This window comes from Chiloscyllium punctatum, chromosome 1 (assembly GCF_047496795.1).
Source record: "Chiloscyllium punctatum isolate Juve2018m chromosome 1, sChiPun1.3, whole genome shotgun sequence".
Taxonomy (NCBI): Eukaryota; Metazoa; Chordata; class Chondrichthyes; order Orectolobiformes; family Hemiscylliidae; genus Chiloscyllium; species Chiloscyllium punctatum.
The window spans coordinates 68,171,708-68,184,755 of NC_092739.1; the positions used below are offsets into that span (position 1 = coordinate 68,171,708).

Consider the following 13,048-nt stretch of genomic DNA (forward strand, 5'->3'; position numbering starts at 1 on the left):
ACAGGAATTGCTGAAGAAACTCAGTTGGTCTGGCAGTCTCTGTGGTGAAAAAACAGAGTTAATGTTTCGGGTCCAGTTCATTAATTCTGTTTTTCACTCCACGGATGCTGCCAGACTTGTTAGGTTTCTCCAGCAATTTCTGTTTTTGTTTCAGATTTCCAGCATTTGCAGTTTTTTTGTTTATGACAAGTGATAGGAAATTGTCTGAGTTAGGATATAGGAGAAAGTGAGGACTGCAGATGCTGGAGATCAGAGCTGAAAATGTGTTGCTGGAAAAGTGCAGCAGGTCAGGCAGCATCAAAGGAACAGGATTCTTCATTCCTGAAGGAGGGCTTATGCCAGATACATCAATTCTCCTGCTTCTTTGATGCTGCTTGACCTGCTGCGCTTTTCCAGCAACATATTTTTCAGCTGAGTTAGGATATAGGCAGGATTATGGTGCTATAACTCTATTTACCTAAAACAGCTCTCCCACTGCTAGCTCCTATTTGGAATTCTGAATTCATTTCTGTCAATTTACAGAAAATATAACTTTCGAAAGATCTATTGTTCAGTCAAAAGGATACCACCTTCATGAAGTATTGTTGAACAATCTTGCTTATGTTTAGAAAGGAACTTACTTTATGTTGAGCACCATGGTACCTGTCAATAGGAGGGAGAATCTGAACACATGAGTGGTACACCAATGGATGCATGAGATTTGATAATTATGTGAAACGGAGAATGGAAAATTATACAGTACAGCATAATAAAATAACAGAGTAGGCAGTCTGTTTATAAAAACATTTTTGAAATGAAGAAATGGAAGGGGAACATTAATTTTGGAGGGCAGTCTTTGAACACTGGCTGCACCCCTCCCCCAGTCGCCCCCTTGCCCTTCCATTAGGTGGCCTAATTCTCTCTTGCCCAATAATGGAGTACTGTGAGACTTACACATCTACATTGTTCAAAAGTCTGATTATAATTTAAACATTGCTAGGCAGCAATAAAACACATGGCAGCATGCGTAGTGCAAAGTCCCCAAGTAGACATACAAACACAGAACAAGGGAATGACTTTCAGCCCCTTGAGCCTGTTTTGCCTTTTTGTACGATCACATCCGAACTGGGTATAATCCCAAATCTACATTCCCACCTACTCTGACAACCTTTTAACCCCTTGCTTAATAGAAATTCTTACTTATCTGTCTTAAAACCACGATTCTGCCATCTTTTCAGGAAGAGACTTCCAGAGACTCAACTATCTAAGAGAAAAATAATTCACTTAATCTCTGTTTTACATGGGCAACTCTGATTTTCAAGTAGTTACACCTTGTTCTAGATTCTCTCAGGAACAGAAATGTCCTCTTCACATCTGCTTTGTCAAGACCCCTCAGGATAATATGTTTCACTCTCTTCAATGGCTTCTTACCCTTCTAAACACCCGCAGATACAAACCTACCCTGTCCAACCTTGCGTATCCTGGTAACAGCCTGATGGAAAACAATGTATGCTTTTCCCAGGAGAAGGTGTTAATAGTTGAGGGAAGGGTTGATACAAATGACTACATTGATATTGTTTTGAATGAGGGACAACAGTGAAAGTTTGCAAGTGTGATTGCAACTGACGTGGGGGAAGAAAGTTTCCCTCTAAAGCAGAAAATAAGTCAGGTTGGGACCAATCTAAGAAGATATTTGTGGTAATGAACATAAGAAAATAGTCAGGAGTCAAGAAATTGGAATTTGGAAGGTCGCAAGGGATGGCAACTTAAAAGGATAGCCATGAGTGGAGGAAGCTATGGTGGAAGAAGTTTAGGAAGAACAGAAAGCTGGTGAATTCAGTGTACATGTTAAATGATGAAATTGTCATTATATTCATCTTCAATAAGACATGCACAGTAAAGACTGAGAGACTAACCTTTCTGGAGGGAAGTCAGAGATTATCAGTTACTGCTGTTTCAATGACTGAATCCAAGGCAGTGGTGGATAAGGTGAACAGGCCAGGAAAAAGGTTGCTAAGTTTAATGTCTCAAGGATGAGGAAGTCACTTGGGGCTACTACTCCAAAAGAAGTGGCTTCATGGACTTAGAACTTTGAAAGTAACATAAACAGTATGTGTGGACATATTGAGGAGGAGCTTATACTCGAGGCTGGGATAACTGCAGATAAGAGAAAGTGAGGACTGCAGATGCTGGAGGTTTAGAGTTGAAAAATGTGTGGCTGGAAAAGCACAGCAGGTCAGGTAGCATTTGAGGAGCAGGAGATTCGATGTGTTGGGCAAGGGCCCTTCATCAGAACAGTCCTGATGAAGGCCTTATGTCTGAAACGTTGATTCTCTTGCTCCTCGGACTGCGGATGAAGAGCAGAGCAGAAAGGTTCAGGTAGCAATTGAAGTGCGGGCAAAAACATTTGAGATGGGTGAAATAAAAAGGTGATCTGGCCAAATGGCTCAAGGATGAGTAAGTCAGTTGGGGCTACTTGAAAGCGAGGAACCCTAACCTTAACTCTAAATCTTAGTTATACTGTTTATTGGAAATCAGAAATCTTTCAAATTCTGCCATACTCACTCTATAACTACCTGATGAAGGAGCAGCACTCTGAAAGCTAGTACTTCTAAATAAACCTGTTGAATTATAAACCTTATGCTGTGTGATTTTAACTTTGTCCATCCCAGTTCAACACCAGCAACTCCACATCACTTTAACTGACACGACAGACAAAGCAAAACAGCTTAAACTGATGAACAAGAAAGAGTTCATTAACATTTATGTGTCACATCTACTAAATGGAGAGCACTGGGGGTAAAGCCAGAAAATACCCAAGAAACTAACTTAACTAAGAAAGTGCAAAACATCATATTTCTACCATACATTTATGACATTATCCACAAGAGGGAATGATACAATATACGTGGAGGTTTTGAAGTGGTTTCATTGTAAGGTTTCTTTTCTTCTGGTTTTTGGACTGTCTATAAACCTGATATTTATCCTGCTAAATTCAGTTTCCCAATCTCGTGATAGGCTCCTAAATCAACATTACACGTTAATTTCCAGGTCTGTAACTGCACTAGAAAGTTAGTAATATACATTTGAGAAGTCAATACAGCAGTAATCCAGAATCTGAAACCAAACAGCTTGTACTGAATTTTCACAAACGCTCTCCCAGTTGCCTGTCATTTTCATGGAAGTCCCAGTAAAATGATAAGTGCTAAAAAGTGATTTTAAGTTATGTATAAAATATTTTCATTGAAGGACTCCTTGCTGAATATGAGAAGATACCAAAAGAACTCGAGCAGAAATTCAGGACCATTAAGTATAAAAGCTACTACTAGGCATATAATTTTGCATTTCAGAGAATCACAGAATTGTTACAGTGCAGAAGAAGTCTATTTGTACCTTCATGCCTGTGCTAACTCTCCAAATGAGTAACTCAGTAAGTGCCACTCTCCTGACTTCTCTCTGCAACCCTGCACATTCTTCCTGTTCAAATAACCAAATTCCCTTTTCAATGCCTGAATTTAATATATGTTAGATCCCTTCAGAAATGTGTAGTGAACATTATGCAATTTTGATTTTATGATAGTAATTAAGTTGATTACATTGAACTGTACACAGTTGATGTTCCATATAGCTATCTTCATTACCCTTTGTACTTGATGGCAATGGAAAGTCTCATGTCCAACATTACTTATTTTCCAGTATATGCTCAATGAAATTTAAGCATACGCATGTCACTGGTAAATAGTTTTCGTAATGATTTGTATTATTTAAAACAAAACACTATTGGAAAATGGCTCTTCATACAAAACTGGCAATGCCTTCAGACTGAATTGATCACCATTGAGAATTTCTGCTAATTGCATTGATTTGCAAGTCTCCGGATGAAGACTTTAAAAAATTTAAAATTAAGTTTTTTTTCAGGCTAATAGGCATCTTGTCAAAGTCTTTAAAATATTAAACTTTTTGGATTGTTATTTTTTAAAGAGCAAGCTCTACTTCAGAAAATGCATGAAAACGTGAACTTTTTTTCATCCGTCATTGGAAGTTTACAAATATCTCAGCAAAGTAAATTATACCCTTTTATTTGTAAATTATCTTCCTGACTCTTATTAAAACTGTAACAGAGCAATGGCTATGCAGAACTATTAATTGTAGAAATGTTGGTTCAACAACTGACCTCACAGTCTAGTGAAGCTCCGAATATGCCTCAGTTGTATTTATCCCCTGTCTTTGTAACTCAAAGTTTGTTAACCCAAGAGCTTAACAATGAACAGGTGAGACTAAGTCACTACCCTTGGTGTAAAGGCGTTATTGACTCAAGCATCTCTTGTTTGCAAGTAAAATAATTAGCTCCTATTCCCAATCTTTTCTGTTTGATTATCAACCATATGTTGAATATATTATAGTAGTGGTGACTCACATATAACTCAGTTGCACAATTCATACCATTTTACAAATTTTCAAAAAATGAGTATCAGATAGTGTTATGTGGAACATGTTGGTTCCTGTGACTTCAGAAACGAGGGAAGAACAAGGATAAAGTGTAGCATGTAATATCATATAGATTTGTGGGTAACTTACTAAATATACCAAGTGGTGATATATTGGTGGGCTAGGAAGAACTTTGCAAAACCTTTTGCTCAAAAAAATAAAATAAATTGGATATAGTCCATGAAAATATGAATCCTATGCGAGGTTAGGTTTAACAGTCGGGTGCTTCTTTTGCACACCATTAAAAAGTACAGAGTTTGGTTACAAAGGTGGACAGAAAAAGACTTATCATCTCTACTCTGCTGAAATTCAATGGCCTGGCATTTCCACTTGGTTGCATTGGTTTTTCCCATAAAATTGGCCAAAACAGTAGTTCAATGAAATTTAAGCATAAAAATTCGTAATGATTTGTTCTATTTTTTAGAAAAGCACCAGTGGAAAATGGCTCTACCCACAAATTGAATTGATCACTACTGTGCGTTTCTGCTATGTGCACTGATTTGCAAGTCTCCAAATGGAGACTTTAAAAATTCAAAAATTAAGTATTTTTTCAGCTAATAGACATCTTGTCAAAGCTTTTAAAACAATAAACTTTTTGGATTATTAAGAAACTGACTACAGTCCAGCAAACGCTAATACAGCAAACAGTTGGCACATGTTTTGAAAAGTTTTATTTTCTCAGTGCCAAATGAGGTGCTGGAGTTTACAGCAGATGTGGTGCCCTTGAACCAGAGCCCAAGCAGGTCCTTGATCATCAAAAGCAGCGAAAAAAAATGGAAAAATATACATTAAACTTAGGTTTTAGGAAGTGTATTGGGCACCACAACTGTGAACCTTACTCAAGTGGCCAGTCTTTGCCTGTGAGATATTGCCAGCTTCCTAAAGGGCAATGCAGCCAATCAGGTCCTAAACCATACAAAAAAAAAGTAGCAGCTTTCCTGACAAGGGGGTTGGTGTGAACTTTGCTTGAAATAACCTCCATCTTGGCCGTGAGAAAAGACAATTTTGCCACAATCACGTAAACCAATCCCTCAAATTCACAAGGCTGTTAGAATTGACTGGCAGAGTGATCAAAGTCACAATTCGAAAACAATGGAAAAATAAAAAGTCAGTTTGATTATTTAATCTCACTAAAAATTTCAGATGATTACAACTGTCCCAAATTTTGCAATTTTGTGAACCCGGGCTAAAATAGTTAATTTATAATTAGCACTTTGTTACCATTTGTATGTTTAATAAATGTGGTATTTATTGTGGATTTACTCGGTCTGATCCGCAATGAGGGGCCTGTTCACTATCTGGTCTCCTCTTCCTGCTTTACAATAACCATCACTATATTATCTCTTATTTCTAGTCGTCACAATACATTTTAACAACTGTGTAACCAGTTCTCCCAACACACAAACGACGAAAGGCATTAGCTAGTGTAATATGAAGCCAAACACATCAAAATGTTCTGCTCAATGTTAAAAATTAGCTTATAGTAGTCAGGGTGCTACATTTTGTCTTGGGGACACAACGACTAAACAGCAAAAGACTGTTGTGCAGTTAATCCTTGTTGGGAAAAAGCACAGTGGCAGGAAGCAATGTAGGCAGCTGGGTGAGAGTGGATTAGGTTTATCCATAATGCCTCGCGGTAACATTACCAGCTGAGCCACTTTGAAGTTCAAAGATTGAGAAGTGCTATTTGGGTGAGGTACGAAGGTACTGTTGGGGGTCTGTGGAAAATTTACACCTTCAAGGAAAGGAAGGAAGCAAAAGAATGAGAAAATTGAAAGAACTGAATTAAGTTCGTCAGAGCCTGAAATCCTCACACACTAACCATTTCACAACAGCAGTCTTAGAAATGTAACACTCACCAAACGTATCAACCAGGAGCAAACTGTTTAGTCGCCCAAGAACAATACTTACAAGAGAATTTATCAAACTTATCAGCCAGGCATCCAACGACTAACGTGAATACTTAACGTTGGGAGAAATGTCACTCTAATCATTTGTACTTACAATATTGAAGAATACGGTGAGTTTAATTCTACACACAGTTATTTTCAGCGACCTCCTTTGTTTTTATATTGCTGCTTTAATTTTTACTGAATCTTGTTCGCAAATTTTCGAACAGGGATATAAAATGGAAGTAGACATTGGCAGTAAAATCTCTACCTTCAGCAAGGTGTATTCTCCTTTCACAGCTCTGCACGGCAATGGAATGCCCTTCAAACTCATGGCTGATTGCTTTTAGTTAATGTTTCACCAGACACAAAACAACTCTCCTGTCCCACCCTCAGAGCAAATAGCTCCGCCGAGTACAAGGTGCACAAAAGAGAGACAAGAGGGGAAAAAAAAAGAGAAAATAAAATGGGCACAGTTTCTGCTGACAGAGCACTGTGCCAAAGCGCCATTTCAGAAAGAACAGTGAAAATTAAATCCAGAAACCAATCGAAAAATATCACTGAACATATTAATGAATATTTGAGTCGATTAAATTTTCTCATAGATCCTGGTCTGCCACACAAACGTTAAAAAAAAAGCAAAATGGAAGAACTAATTTATACAATCAGTCAACATATGGTGCCACAATTTAGCTTACACAGGTAATTCTCAGTGCTAATAGTGTAAAATGTGCTAAGTCCAACATAAACTAAATATTTACTATTTTTGCATGAGGTCTTATCAATTTCCTATGTAAGCACTGGAAGAAAGAGAGACAGTGAAGACAGTAAAACATTCTTCCCATTAAATTTTTACTTGGCAAAAGTAATTGCTGTTTGCACATTAACCAGAGTGAATGATTCCTGTCAGTGTATAACACACATATACACCCACAACATAGACAAGAACTTTGTCAGGGAGCAAGCAAAACTATAGTAGGTCCCGATGAGACAGTTGAGTGAAAATGGAGAAAAATTACAGTGATGTGACTTGACGTTACTTTACAGTAACCTAAATGGTTTGTTGAACAGATGGTTGTTGATGAGTTGAATGTTTGTACCTCTTGAAAACAGGACTAAATTCTAATGCAGAAAATGATTCCAGTAAGGATTGAAAAGTGATATTTCACTGGAAGATATGGATTTATTCTAGTCATAGTGCATGGGATCTCTTTCTCCAATACAATTCATACAATGATCCTAACTGTTGACACGCACATTGGACTGTAACGTTTATTATATTAATTCTCATTTAATGAATTCAGAACGCCTTTCTTCAAATATCCTGCAGCATGGTGCAACATCCTGAAAGGACCATATTACAGGTGTGAAACAGAATGCTTGAATTAGTGACATTCAACAGTGATGACAATAAAATTATTATTTAAAAACACAATAACTGGAAAGCACATACCTGTGAAGGCTGGACTGTTAGGCACTGAGAAATCTGTGCAAGCTGCTTCACTCTCCTCAAGTCTATACACTAAAACCTTTATCAGCAGCACTAGGAACTAAGGTACTCTGGTGCTAGTCTATTTATCTAATGTAAAAAAGGGGAGGCACTTATATATTTAGCCTTTGGTTGTCAATCACTGATTATTACCATGTAAAGATAATTGATTACTGAAATGTGAAAAGGGCCACAATTAGAGGCTTATTACTTAACTAAAAGAAACAACAAAAAAACTTCAAGTCATGTGTAAAATTTTAATTACTTTTTTTCTGCTACCATGTTTTTACTAAGGGAAACATGGGATTGGTTTTCGGATCCAAAAGGCTGGCTAAGTGAAACAGCCCAGGGAAGGAAAGAGATAGAAGTAGTAAATGAAATCACAAATCCACTCCTGGTTTGTACTCGCATCTACGTAAATGATGAGAGTTGTGAGATCAGGCCCCTAAGTCTATCTAAGTTGTCTAGACGAGCACCAATTCACACACTGAGGATGAGCTACCAGGAGATTTAAAGTTTAAATGCAATACAATCTAGATGATAGATAGTTTACAGAGGACAAAGCCTCATATAAATATATGAGGTTGTGAATTTATAAATAAGGTAAACTCAGAATATAATATGCCTCCGGTTGTGGGTTCTGAAGAAGGGTCATTGGACTCAAAAAGTTAACTGTTTTCCGTCCACAGATGCTGCCAGACCAGTTGAGTTTTTCTGGTAATTTTTTCTTTTGTTTCTGATTTCCAACATTTGCAGTTCTTCGGTTTTAAAATGGAAGAAGGAATGGTAAAGGAATGGCCATATTGTCAAGAAGGTTGAGGAGGAAATATATGGACCTTTGCAAATTGTCACAAGGGGATCAGCAAGCACTGGTTACATGCTTTAGGACTGGAATCAAACAAAGAAAGATACATAGAATCTTCATGGCACTGAAAGAGGCCATTACTTGGCCAGTCCATGTTCTGCATGAGCACTTTAGTTACCCCATATCCAGGCCTCTCTCCATAGACCTGCTTTTTTTTTTCTCTTCAATGTGTTATTTCCCTTTGAAAGTCACAATTGAATCTGACTGATTGGTCTTTTTTATATTTCTGATCATAACTGCTCAATGTGTTAAACATTTTTCTGCATTTTGACTTTGATTCTTTTGCCAATCACTTTAAATCTATATCCTCTGATGGGGGTGTCAGTTGGCTCAGTTGGCTGGACAGCTGGTTTGCAATGCAGAGTAACACCAAAACCAATTTCCACACCATGAAGGATTCTAAGAGTATTACTAACCATGCCATTGCTGGCCTTCAACAAGAGAATTACGATTGGAGGTGTCTGATGGATGAACTTCTTTAGATCAAATCTCATTGCACCTAATTCTTATGTTTCCATAAATTGCCTGAAATATAATTGTTGAGTTCGGGGTTAAGTCTATATTGGAGGTCTGTTTAACTCAGTTGGCTGGATGGTTGGGTTATGAAGCAGTATGAGGCCAAGAGTGTAGGTTCAATTTTTATCATTGACTGAGGTTACCATGAAGCACTCTACTTTTCAACCTCACCCATCACCAGAGGTACAGTGGCCCTCAGGTTAAATCACCACCAGCTGAGCAGCCTTATGATAACACACTGTAAGTCTATATGTTTCAAGTCATGCAGAAGGCATGGTATTTTGTCCACTCCAGTTTGTATTGTAAAATTACTGATATGAGGTGTGTCATTTTCTATTTGTGATAAAAGGCATCATCCTTTGTGTTATATCATGTCGACTTACTGTCATATTCTTCAAACCAATCCAATTTACACACTAACTCAAATGCTTTAACATCCCACAACCAAGGAAAATCAATAAGGTAAGTCATGATTAGATTACATCACAGAAAGACTTTGTTAATGGGTCATCTGAAGCTTGCTCTGAACATGTAAATAGGGCCATAGGCCCAATTTCTAGCGATCTTTGAGCCTTCATTTATGGGTGTCAGCTACCTGTACAGGGCCAGAAAATCAGTCTTTCCGGGCTGCTATTGGCCCTATCACATTTGTGTCATCCTGCAGCAAAAGAAGGCAAAAGAATGTCTTGACTGCAGTATTCACATGTACCCAAACCAGTAACTGGCTAGTTATCTCCACAGATGCATCCTTGCATGTAAAATATTTCCAGCTTTTATAGTAGTTTACTTCTTGTTGGTGATATTGTCATTTTTTTTCAATCATTAAAATGTGAATGGTACTGAGATGATCTGCCAGAGTTTGTTTAGTTTTATAAACCTGAAATCATTTTTAAAAGGACTTCATGCTAAAAATTATTTATAGCCAATCACTATCATTCTCGGTCCAGTTGCCTGCTTAATGTGGTGGTCAGTCACTAGAATTTAAGTTCATTCTTTACAATATGGTAACGATGCCCAGAAGCTAAAATAACAAGGGCTTCAAACCAGTGCTGTGCATGATCATTCTAGACTACATCAGGCTCACAAGCTACATAAATGTTCATAACTTAGCTCACATCTTCTAGCCAGTTTCTGACAGGCAATTTGCTGCAGTTACCAATTATAGCCCAGAGCCTGCAGCTAGAACAGGGAATAATGGGATTTCAAACTTGGTTAAAAGCACTACCAGGGTTACTTGTTTGCTCTGATGACAAGTATAAGCTTATACTTAATTTGGTCATGTTTATGTTTTTGGCTTAATTCGATTGGACAAATGTTGCGGCTGACATTCAGATGAAGGATTTGCCCACAGGAAGGATTTGCCCAATATTTGCAGGCTGAGATGTAACTGGGTGCATAATGTAGACGTCCTGCACTTCCCAAATACACTAAAATCCAGTCTTTCACTGTTAGCATTGCAATGTTTTCTCAGTGAATCTCTGGGATAGTGCTCCCATTGTGATATGAATATGCAGAATGGAGGGTGGCTTTCCTGCCTAGTGACCAGTTGAGCATCCACATAAAGGCCACCTGAAGATCTTCTCTCACTGACCTTCAGTTAGTGATGCATGGGAAACCCTGAGAAGATTTATTACACCTTACTAGGAGGAGCCCTTGTTCTCAGACTGCTTGATGGAAGGATGAGGTACTGGTGGGGTGGTGGGAGGTTGGGGGTAAGGTAGGATGTGGTAAGCCATCCTTGCTCTCGATTAACTGATTCACTCTCTGCTGATGACCCTCCTCTGACCATGGTACCCCCAGTTTACCCCATCCACCATGCTACACATATGCATAGGCAGTCCCTTCTGAAGACCTTATTGCAACACTTGCCTGGAGTGGTCAACATTTCCTAGGGGTTCTGTTGAGACCTGTGAGCTCTCATGGGTGAGATTACCGCTCTGTTCAGGGCTTAATTTGAAGGGTGGGTTGCTACCACCTAGGTAAGTGTCTGAATACCTTCTAGTATCAAAAAACCTCCCAGAATATTCCACTGGTTTTACAGCAAGGTCTGGACCCCTCTTTGCTAACCTTAAATCCCAACCAATGGTTCAGGTTGATACTGTTTGATTCAGATGAGAGGTCACCGTCATCAAACATTTACAGCATTTTCTTGTTTTTATTTCAGATTTCCGGCATCCATGGTCTTTCTGTATTATGACAGCAGTGGAGTTTCCATGATTGTTTGAAAAAAGAATACAGTTGGTTCTGGATATAATGCAATAGTTCTGTTCTCATGCAATCTTGCGTTATAAGAAAATCGCACAATAGCAGCGCTACTTAAACTTGTGGGGCTGGAATTGCGTTATTGCCAATACAGGTAAGGAAAGTTCACGTTCTAAAAAAATCTAAATTCTTCAATCACGTTAAAGCCAATTTGTGTTGAAGAACCACGCATTATAGAAGAACCAACTGTTATTAAAAAACTTGACACAAACATACGTTAGATCAGGTTCTTCTCCATACTCCCATTCTATTTGATCTCCTTAAGCAGATAATTTGCAACGGGTCAAATTTCAGTAGGGAAAAAATGTCAAAATTCTCATCCAATCACAAATTATCAGTTAAAATCTCTTTCCCCTTTCCTCTCTAATGAAGGGTTTGATTCTTTATTGCATTATATTTTTAAGGCCATTGGCCAGTCTCTGGTCATGTCTAGATGTAAACATGGATGGTGTAGGCCAACTATTGAACTAGCATCAGAGACAAGACTGATCTTTTCTCATGTGATGTCATAGAGTCATAGAGGTGCACAGCACAGAAACAGAACCTTTGGTCCAACTCACCCATGTTGACCAGATATCTTAACCTAATCTAGTCCCATTTGCCAGCACTAGGCCCATATCCCTCTAAACCCTTCCTATTCATAAACCCATTCAGATACCTTTTAGATGTTACAATTGTACCAGCCTCCCCCACTTCCTCTGGCAGCTCATTCCATACATGCACCACCCTCTGTTTGAAAAGGTTGCCCCTTAGGTACCTTTTAAATCTTTCCCCTCTCACCTTAAACCTATGATCTCTAGTTCTGGACTTCTCCACCCCAGGAAAAAGACCTTGTTTATTTACCCTATACATGCCTCTCATGAGTTTATAAACCTCTATAAGGTCACCCCTCAGCCTTCAACGCTCCAGGGAAAACAGCCCTAGCCTATTCAGCCTCTCCCTCTAGCTCAAGTCCTCTAACCTTGGCAACATCTTTGTCAATTTTTTCTCAACCCTTTCAAATTTCACAACACCCTTCCTATAGGAGGGACCCATTATCACAAAGTGTTTCGAAAGGCTCATGATGAGGCATATTGAGACCCTGTTGCCCCCCCCCCCCACTAACAAACTGCAGTTCGCGTATTGTCCCAACTGCTCAACATATGATGCCTTTCCTCCACACTCCATCTGGCCCTCACCCGCCTGGACAAGATGGACACCTATGTCAGATTACTGTTCATAGACTTCAGTTCTGCATTCAACACTGTCATTTTTCAGCACCTGATTGGAAAACTGAGATTGCCGGGCCTGAATACCTCCCTCTGTAATCGGATCCTGGACTTCCTGACTGGGAGACCTCAGTCAGTCTGGATTGGAAATAGCATCTCCAACATTATCACACTGAGCACAGGCAGCTCCCCCCCACCCCCCCACCGGCCCCCCCCAGGGATGTGTGCTCAGTCCACTGCTGTTTAGGCTACTGACATATAACCGTGCAGCAATGCACAGCTCGAATCATGTCATTCAGTTCGCTGATGACACAACTGTACTGACTTTCATCAACACAAACGATGAGTCAGC

General features: G+C 38.9%; 1 protein-coding gene across 6 annotated transcripts in view; it reads right to left on the bottom strand.

The window, feature by feature from the left end:
- Positions 1-13,048, bottom strand: part of rbm47 (RNA binding motif protein 47) — a 256,801-nt gene that overhangs the window by 87,447 nt on the left and 156,306 nt on the right. The window contains exon 1 of one of the 6 annotated variants that reach the window (XM_072567882.1): positions 7,810-7,889. The exons of 3 other annotated variants lie outside the window; for them this stretch is intronic. The gene's annotated coding sequence lies outside the window, so the exon portion shown is untranslated. 2 more of the 6 variants (XM_072567885.1, XM_072567878.1) reach the window with 2 other exon arrangements.